The sequence below is a fragment of the Tamandua tetradactyla genome, chromosome X, assembly GCF_023851605.1.
Source record: "Tamandua tetradactyla isolate mTamTet1 chromosome X, mTamTet1.pri, whole genome shotgun sequence".
Lineage (NCBI taxonomy): Eukaryota > Metazoa > Chordata > Mammalia > Pilosa > Myrmecophagidae > Tamandua > Tamandua tetradactyla.
In genome coordinates, this window is record NC_135353.1 from 57,993,329 (window position 1) to 58,010,049 (window position 16,721).

Below are 16,721 nucleotides of genomic sequence, written 5' to 3' on the forward strand. Positions count from 1 at the left end.
AGGTAGGCTGTTAGAAATGGGTACATCAAGTTTAGGAGAGAGAGAGAAAACCAATCTGATAGAAGTGAAGGGGAAATTTAAGGAAAGGGAATAGAGGCAAAATAATAATCTTCAAATCACCACATGGCTAATCTTAAACCCCAAATAAGGGGGATTTAAAATGTTCAGTCTCATTTGGCTTTAGGTTGGATGTTTTCATGTGAATTTTTTTTTGACATGAAACTGGACTCCCAGGTTTCTTAGTTAACTGTTTGGGCAGATATTGATACTGTTAACAAGAATATGGAATGCTGGAGGAAGAAGATTAAATTAGGATGAGGAATAATGGGAGTGGGAGAGGTACGATGAGTTTGGTTTGGGACATGTTGAGGTCAAGGTGCCAGCAGAATATTAAAGTACAGATGTTAAACAGGCAATTAGCTATGTGAGTCAAGAACTCACAATAAAAGTCTGAATTGAAGATGCAGATTAGGGTGCACTATCCCATTAAAAAAGCACAATAATAATAGTGACGATGACATATATTTATTAAGTCTATACTATATTACAGGCATAGTTTTGAGAGTTTTCCTAATAATAAATCATGCAGTCTTCACAGCAGTACTATCACTGAGATGCTGTTTTGTCCCTGATTTGCAGAAAGGGTGAAACTAAGGCTCAGAGAGGTCACTTGCACAAGGTCAAACAAGTAGTATATATTGGAGCCAGGATTCAGACTCAGGCAAGCACAGCTTCAATGGCTATGCTCTTAGTTGCCGCATTAACAGTATTAGGTATTAGTCACAGAATTAGAATCAATTAATGTTTCAGAGCGGTGTAAAAAAAGAAGTGTCAACTACTTATCTTGAAGAAACACCAACATTTGAGACGTGGGTGGGAAGCTTACAAAAGACACTGAGAGATCATATATGTAGAGGGAAAAGTGGAAGTGAGTGATGCCTGAAATCATGGGAGGAGAGTCTTCAAAAAAGCAAAGGGGAGATATACAAATGACCAACAAGTACACGAAAAGATATTCAACATCATTAGTCATTAGGGAAATGCAAATCAAAACCACAATGAGAAAAAAAAAAACAATGTGATACCATTTCACACACACTAGGATGACTATAGTTTTTTTTAATGGAAAGTAAGAAGAGTTGATGAGGATATGGAGAATTTGGAACCCTCATATATTGCTTATGGGAATGTAAAATGGTGAAGGCACTGTGGAAAACAGTTTGGCAGTTCCTCAAAAAGTTAAGCATTAGGGTGCACTGGTGATTCAAGTAGTAGAATGCTCACCTTCCATACAGGAGACTTGGGTTCAATTCCAAGACCATGCACCCCCCCCAAAAAAAAAAAAGTTTAACATTGAGTTACCTTATGATCCAGCAATTCCATTTGTAGATATATCCGAAAGAAATGAAAACAGGGACTCAAACAAATACTGGTATACAAATATTCATAGCAGCACTATTCACAGTCCCTAAAGATGGAAACAACCCAAATACCCATCAATTGATGAATGGATAAACAAAATGTGGTGTATATACATACAATGGAGTATTATTCAGCCATGTAAACGAATAGAGTATGGATACATGCTACGTCATAGATGAACAATGAAAACATTATGCTAAGTAAAAGAAACAAGCCACAAAAGATCACATTTTGTTTGATTCCACTGATATGAAATATCCAGAAAAGGCAAATCCATAGATTGAGAAAGCATATTAGTTGGTACCAGTGGTCAGAGGGAGTGGGGAATGGAGAGTAACTGCTTAATAGTTATAATGTTTTATTTTGAGGTGATAGAAATGTTTTGGAACTAGATTGAGGTGATAGTTTCACAACATTGTGAATTTAGTAAATACCTCTTAATTGTATACTTTAAAATGGTTAATTTTATGTTACATGAATTTCTCATCTAAAAATTAAAATTAAAAATATAGAGAAAGAAAGGAGAGTCATCAGCATTAAAAGTTGTAGAAGATTGAGAGTGGGCCACGGTGGCTCAGCAAGCAGATTTCTCGCCTGCCGTGCTGGAGACCCAGGTTCAATTCCTGGTGCCTGCCCATGCAAAAAAAAAAAAAGTTGTAGAAGATTGAAAAGAAGTCATTGGGTTTGACTATTTGAAGGATTCCAAATAAAGCAATGGCTAGAGCAGAATCTCTAATATGGCCCATGGCCTGTTTTTGTTTGGTCTATTAGCTAAAAATGATCTTCGTATTTTTAAATGCCTGAAAAATATCAGAAAAAGATTTCCTGATATGTGAAAATAATATAAACCCAAATTTCAGTGCCCATATAAAGCTGAATTGAAACACAGTATCTCCCATTCATTTATATATTGTCTATAGCTGCTTTTTCACTCCAACAGCAGAACAGGGCAGTAGCATCAGAAACTGTATGGCCCGCAAAGCCTAATATGTTTACCATCTGGCCTTTTACACAAGATTGCTGGCCCTTCTTTAGCTTATCTGCTCCAAGGTCAGACTGCCTCGGTTCAAATCCCAGCTCTCCCAATCAAAAGAAATCCAGGAAATGGAGGATTGAGTAGAATCAGGAATTACAAGTATGTTGAAACCTGGGAAAATGCGATGCCATCATTGGCAACCACTTGATCCTGTATCAGCCTGTCCTTGGGACCCCTACCTCTGGAACCTTGGTGTTGTCATCAAGTTCTGCAGCTTTTTCATCTTTATTCTGCCTTGTATGATATCTATTTTGCACAGTGGCACACTCTCTTCAGACATTTCTGGCTTTCTTTCCCTGAAATCTTCTTGCAGCATGGTAACAGAGACAGACGGTACACTGGAAAGCTCAGATGAAGAACATAAACTATGACTTTTATGGAGGGAGAATAATTCTGCTGAAGGATTGGGACTAGTGCAGGAGATGGTTTGAGTACCTTTCAGGATTCCATGAGCCCAGCAATAAAATCTCTTCTAATGTGCATGATGCAGGGTGCCAGCTTTATGGTGGCCTGGCATAGATCCAGATAAAATGCTACAGCAGCTGGTGTGTTAGTTTTGCTTCCCTTGAGACTCCAGGGGTAAAGTGACAAGGCTAACAGGCCAACTCTTGTCTGGGGAAAATAAAGACAGAGCAGAGGTTGGCAAGGGGAACTTGTTTCCCTAGTTGCCTGAGGAGACCACAGATGCAGAGAAAAAATATTTTGGCTATAAGTCAAGGTGGCAAGGAAGAAATGGAACAATAGGTGCTCCTGAACAGGTTCCCCGGAGATCTGCAGTTCAGCTGACACTTAAACAGGACTGCTCTGAGCATTTCTCACACACTTCTTCAAGGTAGCTTTAGCTGCCTGCTGGGGAAAGTGGGTCTTCTGTATGCATTTCCCCATCCAGTCCTGACCTTCTGGCTTGGGGCCCAGACAAGTGTTCCTTCCGCTTAGAGGCTGCCAAGCTCATTCAGAGTCCCTGATAAGAGGATGTAGAGGGCTGGTTTGTATTTAGATAGCACTGCACTGTCCCAAAGCATTTTCCCATCTAGCATTTCAAGCAGGCCAGTAGGAAATCAAGACCACTGCTCTAGGAATCAAGAGTCCGAGATTCAAGACAAGTTCTGCCACTTGCAATGAATATGATCTTGAGCAAGTCACTCAGGCACTCTGAGTCTCAGCTTTTAGCTTTTGTAACATGAGGATAATACTAATATTGTCCTTAAAAGGTTGTTGTGAGGCTTAGATATGAAAATAGTGCTAAGGCCAAATTCTGGCTTGGATAAGCACTCTTAGCTGCCATCATCAAGGTGGTTGTTACTGTCATCATCATTACCATCATCATTATGATTCCTATTTAACAGATAAACAGCTGGAAGCATGACTTCCAACAAAATTCTGCTTAAATACTGGCTGTCCTGCTTATTGATCATGGGCAGTCACATAACCTCTCTGAGCCTGTTTACTCATCCTCAGTTTAAAACAGACTTGCTGATCAAAGAAGATACTATTATCCAAAAGCTAGTGTTTATTTTCCTTTTGAGAGAGCTTTACCCTATTTTACTGATAAGGAAAAGATTCTTAAATGGTAAAGGAACTTAACCAATAAAGCAACAGCAAACCTGGGATAATAACCCAAGGCCCTTTACTCTCAACCCAGGGCTCTTCCCACTCCCACTCTCAAAGAACTATTTGGTCCTCTACCTAGAATAGAAGGTCCCATCAGGTCCCAGCAGTGGGGGCTTTGCTAATATATGCCCTTCCCTGATGTTCACCAGCCAGAAAGTTAGCAGCACTGGCCTCTTTCTAGCAGTCTTCAGAAGTGAGAACTTCCAGTCTTTCTCTTTATCCCCATGGCAACTGAACTGTATTTTAAAGTAGAGAGCTCCACCCATATTCACACCCAAAATACTTTCTCCCCCACCAAATTTCCCTGGTATCTGAATCACCATCACAGGAGCTTTGTTTCTTTTAAGCCTCAGTCCTTGTTCAAAAGATGAACTCCTTAAAATATGCACACAGTACGTGATACCAAGGATCACTCATCACCACAAAAGTATGAATCAGTCTTTTCAGCTCTTTTCCTTATTGGGAGGGGGAAAGTGGGAGATTTCAATTATAGAACACTGCTCATGCCTCCTGTACAGCTAGAGGGCACTGGAGATAGCAGGAAGACGTTGTGAAAGGCTACAGGGGCACACTAAGCATAGGTTGTCAAAACAGCCCATCTCTACCCTTTGTAATAATGGAGGGACAGGAAGGACAGGAAAGTCTGCCCTGGAATGGTGTAAAGAGCCTTGGCATGTAGTGGAAAGATCAGAGTTCTAATATTATGAGCATGGTTCTTAACCTCTCTAAGCATCAGTTTCTTCACCTGTAAAATGGGGTAATAATACCATCTACTTCATCAGATTGTTTAAGGATAAGAAGACAAAAATATGTGTGAATATGTTTATAAATCCTTGCCCAGATAAAAGAGAATATTTTTAAGACCCAGGCAGCTAAAGGGTCCTCGTGAACTTGAAAGAGGAAGCTGAAGAGTGCAGTGACCTTGACAGCTAGATAGCCAGGTGAGATGTACTTAGGCTTTCCTCCTAGCATCTCTCCCATTAGATGGAGCTTGTCATGTACCTGCCATACTTCATCTCTGGATCCATCTCCCTCCTCCTCTTTGGCAATGCAGAAGAGTTTTATCGAGATCTCCCCAGGGTCAGCTGAAGGTCTCAAGGGCTGTGACCTGAGAGTAGTGAAGGGTAGTGAGCAGAGAACAAGGTGCTTCTGAGACAACAAGCCTTTCCACAGTCTTCAGCCAGACATGAAACCCCTACACCAAGTTGATGAGGCAGAGGTAATTAGGATGGCTTCTCAGGGACATGGCTCTCGAGTCATTAAAGCAGGGACATAATTGGCCTGCCAAAGCTGAGATGGCAGACACATTCTAGCAACATGGCAAAACAGTTGTCTCCAGAAATAAATAAAGAAATATAAAAATAATTACTGAGGCCATTAGTTGTTTTTTCTCTTCTCTCCCTCTTCTCCTAACACTTCTGGATTTGAAGGCCTCAGAGAGGTGGCAGCCAGAGAAAGAGAGGTGACAATGGAAGAAATGGCTGAGACCAAGGACCCCGGTTAGCCAAAGGCTGGCATGCCCTTGCAGAATATCTGCCTGCAAGTCTTAGGGGCCCCTACAGTCTGCACTGTGATGAGAGAATGCAGGAATAGGCTAAAGGCTACCTTCAGTGTAGGATGGGAGAAAAATGAGACTGGTGATAGGAGAGAGATGTACTTAAGGCTCACTTATCAGGACCCCATGACACAACCCTAACTACACAGACCTGACTGAACTTGAACAAGGCTGAGGCTCAGAGTGTGAGGGAGAGGTAAGTACAGAGAGTGGTAGGGCACTGGGCTATTTAAAGTAACTTAAGGGGCATCCCCACCATAACCTTTTCTTTCCTTTCTCCAAGTAAACCCTGATGCTAACTTGACAGGAGTAAGGAACGTTAAGTATGAGGAAGTAAAATCAGAGTTGATAAGGAGGAAACAAGGCCAGCCACTATTATCCTCCAAACAAAGCAATTTAAATTTCTTTATATTCTTCCCTAGATTTCATATTAATTTACATTGTTAATCACTTACACTTATACAGCACTTGGTAAATGCTAGGCACTAAGTGATTTATAAATACAAATTCATTTAAATTTCCTAACAACCTTATGAGGTAAAGATTATGATTATTCCCATTTTGCAGTTGAGGAAAGCAAGGCTCAGGGACATTAAGCAAATTGCCTTAAGTGATACAGCTAGTATATAGTGGAATCAGGATTCGAACCCAGGCTAGTCCAGTTCCAGAGGAGAGACCATGCACTTACCATCCATGCTATACTGCCTGGAAATTTTGATTCAGATTTTGCCTACTATGTTTTCTTGGTGTTCTTTTTGTTTATACATATCCCCAGACAGTCTAAGCACCAATGGTAGGCTATATGAGGACCAGGCCAAGGACTTGGTGGTTCACCAGTAAATTTCCAAGGCCAAACACAGTGCATGAATGATTAAATCAATTCATTATTGAAATATAAATTCAGTGAACATTCACCAGAAACCTACATTTTATGTAAAATGTTGAGGACAAGGGAGGGTGTAAGGTAGAGAAAGATGTGGAAACCAAATAATTGCAATACTTTAAGATAGGATGTGTTTTTAGTATATGTGCGGCGCTATAAAAGACTCTGGGACCATGGTCTGCCTGGAGACATCAGGGAGAGCTGTACAGAGAGGAAGTAAAATTTCAGCTGGAACTTGAAGGAGAAGTAGAGTAATAGTGAAGGATGACCCCCGGTTTTCTGGTCTGAGCAACTGAATAGATGGTGTTGCCATAAACAGATGTGAAGTATGTGGAATAGAAGGGATGTGGTGATGAATTTGACATTGGATCTGTTGAGTTTGAGATATATGTGCAGGTATTACATGTCAGTGGAGGTGCCCAGTAGGCAGTTTGACATATAGATCTTAAGCTCAGAAGAGAGAGAGAGAGAAGATGATACAGATTTGGTAGTCACTGCTGTACAAATAAGCCATTGAAACCATGCATATGAGTGAGTTTGGTCAGTTTTTAAAATCAACCAAACCAGGACTAGACCCATCCTGTGCTGAACGAGAGCTCTCAAGTGCTTCAGATAAAAAGAGATGCCTTGCCTTTCTCTGACTCATCATCTAGACTTTTCAGTATGGGAATTATTCCTGATACAACTTTACTAGAAGCTTAAAGGAGCTCAGTGGCTATAGACAAGGCCGAGGCCTGGCTCCCATTCTGAGGGTATTGAGCCAAAGACCTTGGGTGCTTCCTTCTCATTCCTGAAACCAGCTATCAGGGTTGGGTGGGGCTGCCACAGAAGGCAGCACCTATATGGTCTCCATGCTGCAGGAAGACTTCATCTCCTTTTCAGTTACTCCCTGTCCTTGAGCACCAGTTGACTATTGAGCAAAGCTTGGCAATAGTCTTTCCCATCCATTCAAAGGAAAACAAAGAAAAAGGGCACTGCTGGCAAATTGTGGTTGTGACCTTGAGCAAGTAATTTATCCTCTCTGTGACTTGAGAAATAATGATATCTATTTGATCTTCTTCACAGGAAACCTGTAAGTATCAAATGAATTAAGGAGCATGAAAATGTTTGTCATAATATACTAAAAATGAAATTTATGATAATTTCATGCACCAAGATATTTGGGCTCTAGTTTCCAATCCACGTTTGTTACAATTAAAAATGGTATTTTCCTCTGCCTTTGTTTACTTTCCTATGTACAACTGAAGTGACCACGGAACTTTCTTAACTTGGACTAAGTGTGTGTGGGGATGGGGTGTTGGATTGTAGACAAATGAAAGTATTATGTATCGCTTTGGAATAAATGAATAATTAATAAGTGCTTAGTAGGATTTTATATACTGCCTGACATATTCTTTTAATCGTTTATATATCTTCCTCCGATATCTCTTTTGTTTTGAGGAATTCACTAAAGCCTACACTTATTGAGCCCAAACCCCTGTGAAGAAAGGAAAAAAGAAACAATCTTCCTGTGCCCTGCTATACAGGCAAAAAGAGTTCTTTTTATATAATTAATAAAATAAAAGCAAAGGTATTATAAGTTGTCTAGGGCTGGTGTTTTCAGTTACTAAATACATACATAAGCAAATGTCAATTCCTGAGATGTCTGTGGTTCTCAGAGGCCAAAAATAAGCATGGACATATTTCCTAATATCAAGCAGAGAGACAATGCTGCACAGGTGGGTGAGGAGGAAAATACACCAAATGAATAAGTTATTCAACCCTCAAAAGGATTTCCTAAATGGAAATCTGGGAAGATTTGACATCCTTGCAATCTGAATGAAATAGCAGGAGAGGTGAATCAGTACACACAGGAAATTGGTTTGTCATAGTTTGGGTCAGCTCTTACAGGCCAGAGTTCAAACAAACCCCCCTAGAATCTCTAAGTCCCTTCAAGCCCCAAGATCCCAAGATACAAGGATATTAAATGTACTTTAATAGCCAACACAAATGGCTCCCTAAGACTCATCCTTTTGAAAACTACCCTAAGTCATTATTAGACAACTTTTAAGCAGAGAAAACATTTTTGGTAATGCCTCCCCTGTTCTTCATGGACTAGAAGTCTGAGTCATCTTACCTTCCACCTCTCCCTTGCCCCATATATGCAATCAAGTAACTAAGTCCAGTTCATTTATCTTCTCCATTTTCTTACTGCGTTTCCTACCATACTTTCCTACTGCTATTACCCTAAATATAGCTCTTATCATTTCAGTAATTATCATTTCCTGTCCAGAACACTGCAGTAATCTTGTAGCTAACCTAACTGCCTCCAGGCTCTCCCCTGTCACTCCATCCTGAACACCATCATCAGATTCATCCTCCCTTCGCATCACCCTTAGCTCAAACTCCTTAGTGGTTCCCTACTACTTATAGGATAAGATCTAAACTCCCTTCCTGTGTATCATAAGCCCTCCATTATCTGGCACCAACCACATTTTCAGTATGATTTCCTATAAACCCTCTTCTCTAGAATAATATTTACAGGGCTCCCCAGCACAATGTATGCGTATTAGTCGGGGTTCTCCAGAGAAACACAATCGACAGAAGAATATATATATATACTAACTCAGAGATTTATTATTATGAGAATTGGCTCATGTGACTATAAGGATTGGCAAGGCTGAATTCAGTAGGGCAGGCCACAAGTTGGGGACTCCGATGAAGGTTTTGATGAATTCCCCAAGAGAAGCTTGCTGGCTGAAGTAGAGATGGAAATTCTTCCTTCTGACTGCTGAAATCATCAGTTCTCCCTTTAAAGCTTCCAAATGATTGGATGAGAATTCTCATTGTTGAAGGTAGTCTCCTTTGTAGATTATACATACAGTCAGCCACAGAGTCAATCAACTGACTAATGATTTAAATCCCCCAAAAATATCCATAGAGTAACAATCATGCCAGTGCTTGCTTGACCAAACTGGACACCATAATCTAGGCAAGTTTACACATGAACTTAATCATCATACTATGCTTTTTCAATTATTTTTGTACTAGCATATTTCCAGTCAGAAATCATATTGCCATGAGAAAGAGCTACTATTAAGCATCATCTAAACAGTCTAAATCAAGCAGGTAAAAGTTAAAATAAGTTGACTGTCTCAGCCAAAATAAAATTGTATTCCAGGTCTAAAAAGAAAACACATCTGTGCAATTAAATAGAATGGCCTGGAGATATAAAGAATGCCTAGATCATGTAGAAGAAAGAGAGAGATAGCTACAATCCATAAAGGAACTCAAACCATTATATCATTGGAATTAACAGGAGAACTAATTTCGAACTCTCAATGACTTCAAGTTAGGAATTCCCTTTAAGGAATAAAGACTATAGTTTGGTATAAAGAAAGAGCAAAGAGATGGGGCAGTACATGAGGAACCTGCTTCTGAAACTTTTCCTTTACTCTCTTTGCCTTCATCTCCCACTATTTTCTCCCCAACTTCCCCAACTATCCCTAGACCTTCTACATATAAACACTCAGTTTTTTCTTTCTTTGTTAGAGCAGTTGTGGGTTTACAGAACAATCATGCCTAAAATTCAGCCTTCCCATATACTACCCTATTATTAACAACTTGCATTAGTGTGGAACATTTGTTATAATTGATTATGGCACATTTTAGATAATTTTACTATTCAAAATAGGGTTCACTGTTTGGGTAGCATACTTCCATGGATTTTTAAAAAATATTTATTCTTTTACCATAAATACAATTTAACTTTTCCCGCTTTTAATTACATTCAAATGTATATTTCAGTGCTGTTAATTACATTCACAATGCTGTGCTACCATCACCACCTTTCATTCCCAAAACATTTCTATCATTCCAAATAGGAACTCTGCGTATTTTAAGCCTTAACTACACATTCCCTTTCTCCCCCATCCCCTGGTAATCTTTATTCTAGATTCTGACGCTACGAGTTTCCATATTCTCATTATTTCAAGTCAGTAAGATCATACTATATTTGTCCATTTGTATCTTGCTTATTTCATTCAATATCATGTCTTCCAGGTCCATCCATGTTGTCGCATGAATCAGGGCTTCATTTCTTACATACATTCAGGTATTTAAACATTAGTTTTAATTTGTTTTTTATGTTTTAATGAAATCAGGTTTATTAGATGCCTTGGTAAAGATTTTTTCCTGCATCCATGGAGGACTTAAATTAAGTTGGTGAGTATGGAACCACAGTTCTATCCCCAAGCCAAATCCCAGAAACTCTCAGGGACCTTGCTTCCTGACTTGACCTGCTCTTCCTCTTTTTTTTTTTTTCCCATTCTTTTTTTGTGAAAAATAACATAGATAGAAAAAAGCTATAAATTTCAAAGCACCACAATTAGTTGTAGAACATATTTCAGAGCTTGACATGGATTATAATACCACAATTTTAGGTTTTTACTTCTAGCTGCTCTAAAATACTGGAGACTAAAAGAGATATCAGTTTAATGATTCAGCATTCATATTCATTTGTTAAGTCCTATCTTCTATGTACAACTCCACCATCACCTTTTGATCTTTCTGTCCCTCTCTTTAGGAGTGTTTGGGCTATGGCAATTCTAACTTTTTCATAGTGGAAGGGTCCTGCTCTTCCTCTTTTGCCTCACCTCCATTTCAAGCCCCACATTCTTCTCAGATCTGAAAACTAATATGGTCTTAAGCTTTACCCCTCAGCACTCCTCCTCAGACCTGGCTTTGCATTCTCCCTGAGTTTGAACCTGTGTGTGACCACCCAATGAATCAAGTATTTAAATGTTGGAAAAGACTTTATGCAAGTCACTTTTCCCTCTCTGGGTCTTAGATTCCTCGTCTGTAAAATAAATTGGTTGAATTTATTAAGTCAAGCCTTTGATCTTGGGGCCTGCCCTTATGAAACTTATTCCTGCAAAGGAGAACCTAAATGTATTTATAACTATGCCTAAAAGTCACTCCCAGAGAGCCTTTTTTGTTGCTCAGATGTTGCCTCTCTCTCTAAACCAATTCTACAAAGAAACTCCCTCCCCCTTCCCACCCCCCACCCCACCCCCACCCCCACCCCCCCCATGTAGGACATAACTCCCAGGGATTAGCTTGGCTCTGGTTCCTGCCCATTAAGAATGGTTTCTTGACCAAATGGGGGAAAAGAAATGAAACAAAGTTTCAATGGCTAAGAGATTTCAAATAGACAAGAGGTCATGCTGGAGGTTATTCTTATGCATTACATAAACATTCCTTTTTAGTTTCTAGTGTATTAGAAAGCTAGAAGGAAATATCTGAAAATGTTTAACTATAATCCAGTAGACTGAAGTCTTGATGATGGTTGTGTAATTAACTTTTATCATGTGATCGTGTGATTATGAAAACCTGTGACTGATACTCCCTTTATCCAGTGTATGGGTAGATGAGCAACAAAATAAAGACTAAATAAATAGGGGGATAAGGGATATGTGATGTTTTGGATGTTCTTTTTAATTTTAATTTTATTTTTCTTGAAGTAATAAAAATGTTCTGAAATTGTGGTGGTGAATGCACAACTATACTATGATACTGTAAGCCATTGATTGTATACTTTGGATGGATTATTTGCTGTGTAAATATATCTCAATAAAATTGCATCTAAAAAATGAAGTGGTAGGCAAACAGTGAACCCTAAGTTAAACGACTTAAATTAATGGTACACTTATAGAAATGTGATATCATCCGTTGTGACAAATGTTCCACACCAATGTAAGTAATTGGTGGTGGGGTGGTGTAAGGGAATCCTGTATTTTGTGAATGATTGCTCTGTAAATGTACAACTTTTATAATTTAAAAAAATGGCGTGGTAGGGCTACATCATAGATTTTCCAAGGATTTTTTGATAGCATGACCTTTTATTCAAGCTCAGTTGATGCCTTTTTTTAAACGTAAATTTTGATATAAGAGAATGATATCCTACATATGCCTTAGGTCCTCTTAGCTCCCTGGGCCCGGAGTGGCCCTTTCCACTTTGCCATTCCTTGGTTCCTTAACTCTGACATCAGAAGTATGGAATCAAAGGCTCCTGTCCCCAGCTCATCTTCTCACCCCAGCTTGTAGGGGCCAGCATTTATCATCCTCTAATAGTGAAAACTTCAGCAAGTATCTGAAGGGCAGTGTGTTATTTATCAATTGTTTCCTTTTGCTCTCCACTGAACTTAACACTGATAAATGGGATCACAGAGACCAACTGATGGGCAAAAGTACTAAGGTTAATAAATTCACTTGCTTTTATCCTGGCAGGTTATCATGCTAAATGGCAGCGTAAAACTGCTTTAAAGAGTCCAGCTCCAAGCTAGGAAAGGTTAACTCCAATATCGTTCCTTCTTCACTAGGTGGGGGTTCTGGAGAGGTTACTTGACCCCTCTGAATCTGGAGAAAATAGAACTATTTTCTCACAAAGAGACTGCAAGGAGAGTAGAAAGAAGATAGGCCAGGGGCTAGAGAAAAGATAAGAAGGGATTGGTATGAGGTAGTAATATCTATCACTATCTTTCAAGTGAAGTGTTTCTCTAATGGTGGACCACTGACCACCTGAAATGAAATTTTTTGAGGCATGAGTTAAAATATTAGATTCCTAGGGCCCACCCAAGTCCACTAGATCAGAATCTGTAGTAGTGGGGCCTAGGAATTTGAATATTTTAAAACTTTTTATTGTAACATATATACAAGTCAATAATGTATAATCTATTATCTGTCTCTGTGAAATTGGCTGCTTCTAAGAGTTTCATATAAGTGAAATCATATAATATTTGTCTTTTCATATCTGGCTTATTCTCAACATGACAGCTTTAAGATTCTTCCATGTGTAGCATGTATCAGAACTTCATTCCTTTTTAAGGCTGAGTAATATTCCACTGTGTGTATATGCCACATTCTCTTTATCCATTCATCTGTTGTTGGGCCTGTGGGTTGCTTCCACCTTTTGGCTATTGTGAATATTGCTGCTATAATCATTGGTATACAAATATCAAGTCCTTGCTTTCAATTACTTTGATTATATACCTAGAACAACTAAACTGTTTTCCACAGTGGCTGTGACATTTTCAATGCCATAAGCAGTGTCTATGGACTCCAATTTTTCTGCATTCTGTCCACATTATTATTTTTTGTTTTTTTAATTGTAGCCATCCTAGTGGATGTGAAGTAGTATCTTGTGGTTTAATTTGTGTCTCCCTGATTACCAATAATGTCGAGCATCTTTTTGTGTGTTTATTGGCCATTTTCATATTTTCTTTAGAGAAGTGTCTATTCGCGTCCTTTGTCCATTTTTAATTGGTTTGTCTTTTTTTGTTGAGTTGTAGCAGTTCTTTATATATTCTGAATATTAAACACTTACGAAATATATGGTTAACAATTATTTTCTCTCATTCTGTAAGATATCTTTATACTTTCTTGACAGTATCTAGGGATTTGAATTTTAATAAGCTCCCCACTTAATTCAATTGTCCACAAAGAACCACTGTTCTGACCAACTGCCAACTCCCTGAATCCAACATGAATGGTTAATAAACTATTTGGGACTTTAGTTATGGAAAACACAATGGAAAAATGGATAAAAATTATAGCCGAAGAGAATGGAATTGGGTAAAAGGGAAGATTTTCTGTCAGGGTTGTTAGGCACATAGGAATGTGGAACCAGTGGAAGCTGTAGAAGTTTTTAGCACATATTTCTGTTTGTTAGAATAAGGTGACCAGATTTAATAGTTCACAGAGAAGCTTACCTGAAGTGTCGTTCCTATTTCTGTCTCTAGAAATAAGAAAAGATAAGTGAAAAAAGTGCCTTAATAATAGTTTATGCATTTCCTGAGCTTTTGAATCGAAATGAGCTTATTTTACATCTAAGGAAACTGAAGCTTAGGGAATGAAAGTAATTTGTCCAAGGTACATAGCTTGTTAATTGGTTATAAAGCTTTATTAATTCAGAGACATTGATGGGAAGACCAAATTTACTTGATTTATCTGCCTATCTTCCCATCGTTCTCTCTCCTCCCCCAATTTTGAAAAGAAAGTACTATTTCTCTCATCATATTTTTGCATTTGAGTTTGGCTATAATGTTGTCAGCTACAGCAGAAACTCTTCTCAGGGCTTAGAGCACCTAAGGAAATGTATTGGTCTTCTGAAATGTAAGTGAAAGGATTAAAACCCATTGTTCACAGATCTTTAGCTGCTCTGATCAGACCTTCAAATTACTGAAGCTACACCTTTGGTTTCACAGCTATCTAAAAGAGAAGCCAAGAAAGGAAATGTTTTTGAATAATGTACAAGGATATGAGTAAACATGGTATTCAAGTATATAGTCATATAAAGGTAATCAAACAACTGAAGTTTGCTACTCTGTGGTGGGCTGCAAATGCTACCTATGCTGTTACTTCACTTTACAGCTGCCTGGTAGACACTGGCAAGATGAAGACAGTGAAATTAGTGGTAAAAATGGCCACTCTCTAAAAACAGAGTTAGGGTGAACATATGCCTTCAACCCTCTCAGGATAATGAGCCAAAATCAGCTGGTAAAATGTAGCTGCACAGGCTGCCTGGCAGAGAATTTTCATCTATCACTAAGCCACAAAATGCATAGAGCATACGTTGCTATGGCTGGAAAGGACTTCCTGATCATCCGCATCAACTCTTTTCATTTTATAACTGAAGAACATAGGGCTCGGGGAGGGGAACTGATTTTCCCAGCGTCGCACAGGTAGATAGTTGACTATAAATCTTCCCTAAACAAAACTCATTAGTAAGAAGGCCAAATTGATTTAGTGAGATGCCAGAATCATAGACCTGTTTTAAAAATGCATTTCTGTTAAGAATTCTATGAAGTTTATAAAATCAATCAGTAAGCATAGTATTATGTGCTTCGCAACCTTGGCCAGCCATCAGAATCATCTGAGTTGGCTTTACAGTGGTTCAGCCACTCTTTAAGTACAATTATTCAGGGCCACTGCATACAGTTGTACACTGCATGAGAATACCCACTGATGGGGGTGAATGGGGACTCAATCTGAGCCAGTGCTCAGACTTACTAAGGCATGCACCCTGGTTTGAGGCTGCATCAGCTTGGAGGAAGTGTACCTTTTCCTACTTTGTACAATGACACAATGTGGATTAGCAGCCACCCTATATTCATGGCTGCCACATCTCCCAGGTATCACTCTACAACTTCCTACTCTACCTGCGAACATCCCAATATACTTCGAACCCTCTCCTAATCCTGAAATATGTTCAATTTTATGGCTGCTGCTTCTGTGTCTCTGCGAAGAGAAAGCCCTTTTAATGATTGATACCCCTTCCCTTCCTCCTTACAGCAAATATGCAGTTACTTAATGGTTGGGCGTTCAAGTTTTCTTGACTTGTAACTTGATTAGTAAGAAAAAATCTGAGCCTACATGCCCATATATGTATGATTTATTGATGTATATATATAACATATATAGTATAATGTATATAGTATATCTACATATACTATACATATGTACAAATATTAAATGTGTACTACTGTAATATTATGTATGCTATTTTTTAAAGAAATTTTAAAAGAGGCAATAAAGAAGAAATTAGCCATAATTTAAAATACTGTAGAAATCTGTCAATATTTCTGAAACCCTTTTTGCTACCACTACAAATTCACATTAAAAGATTATCTTTAAAGAGCAATGTAGTTTAATAAGTTCAGTTTTTAAAATCTTAGTGTAACCTTTTGTGATACCAAGTTCAGTAATTTCAATTGTTGGTATTAATGAATATCATAACCCATGAAAATAAACCTCACAAAGATTTTTGGCCCACTTCTTATCAGTTTCATGATTAGATTTTTGCTGTTTTGACTTGGGAATGTGGCTGACAAAGAGGTCACTGAAGAAGTAGAATCTTCTAGGGAGCAGAAGGCTATCAGCGCTGCCATATTCTTGTTATTCTTTTGTACTTAACTTACATTTCTCCTCCATCCCTGGTTTATTTGCAGAAAAAAAAAATTTTAACTACTTGTCCATTTTGTGAGTATTCATTTAGTTAAAAAGTAGGCGATACAATCGTAATTCCACATAACCCAGCACACACAGACTACAATGTATTTCAATATGTGGAGAGAAGATGAAGAAGGGAGGATGACATCAATCCTCCTTGTTCTGGAACTTCCATCCTACCCTCAGGATCCCCTTATCATTCATGCCCTGAGAGTCTCTGACTAACA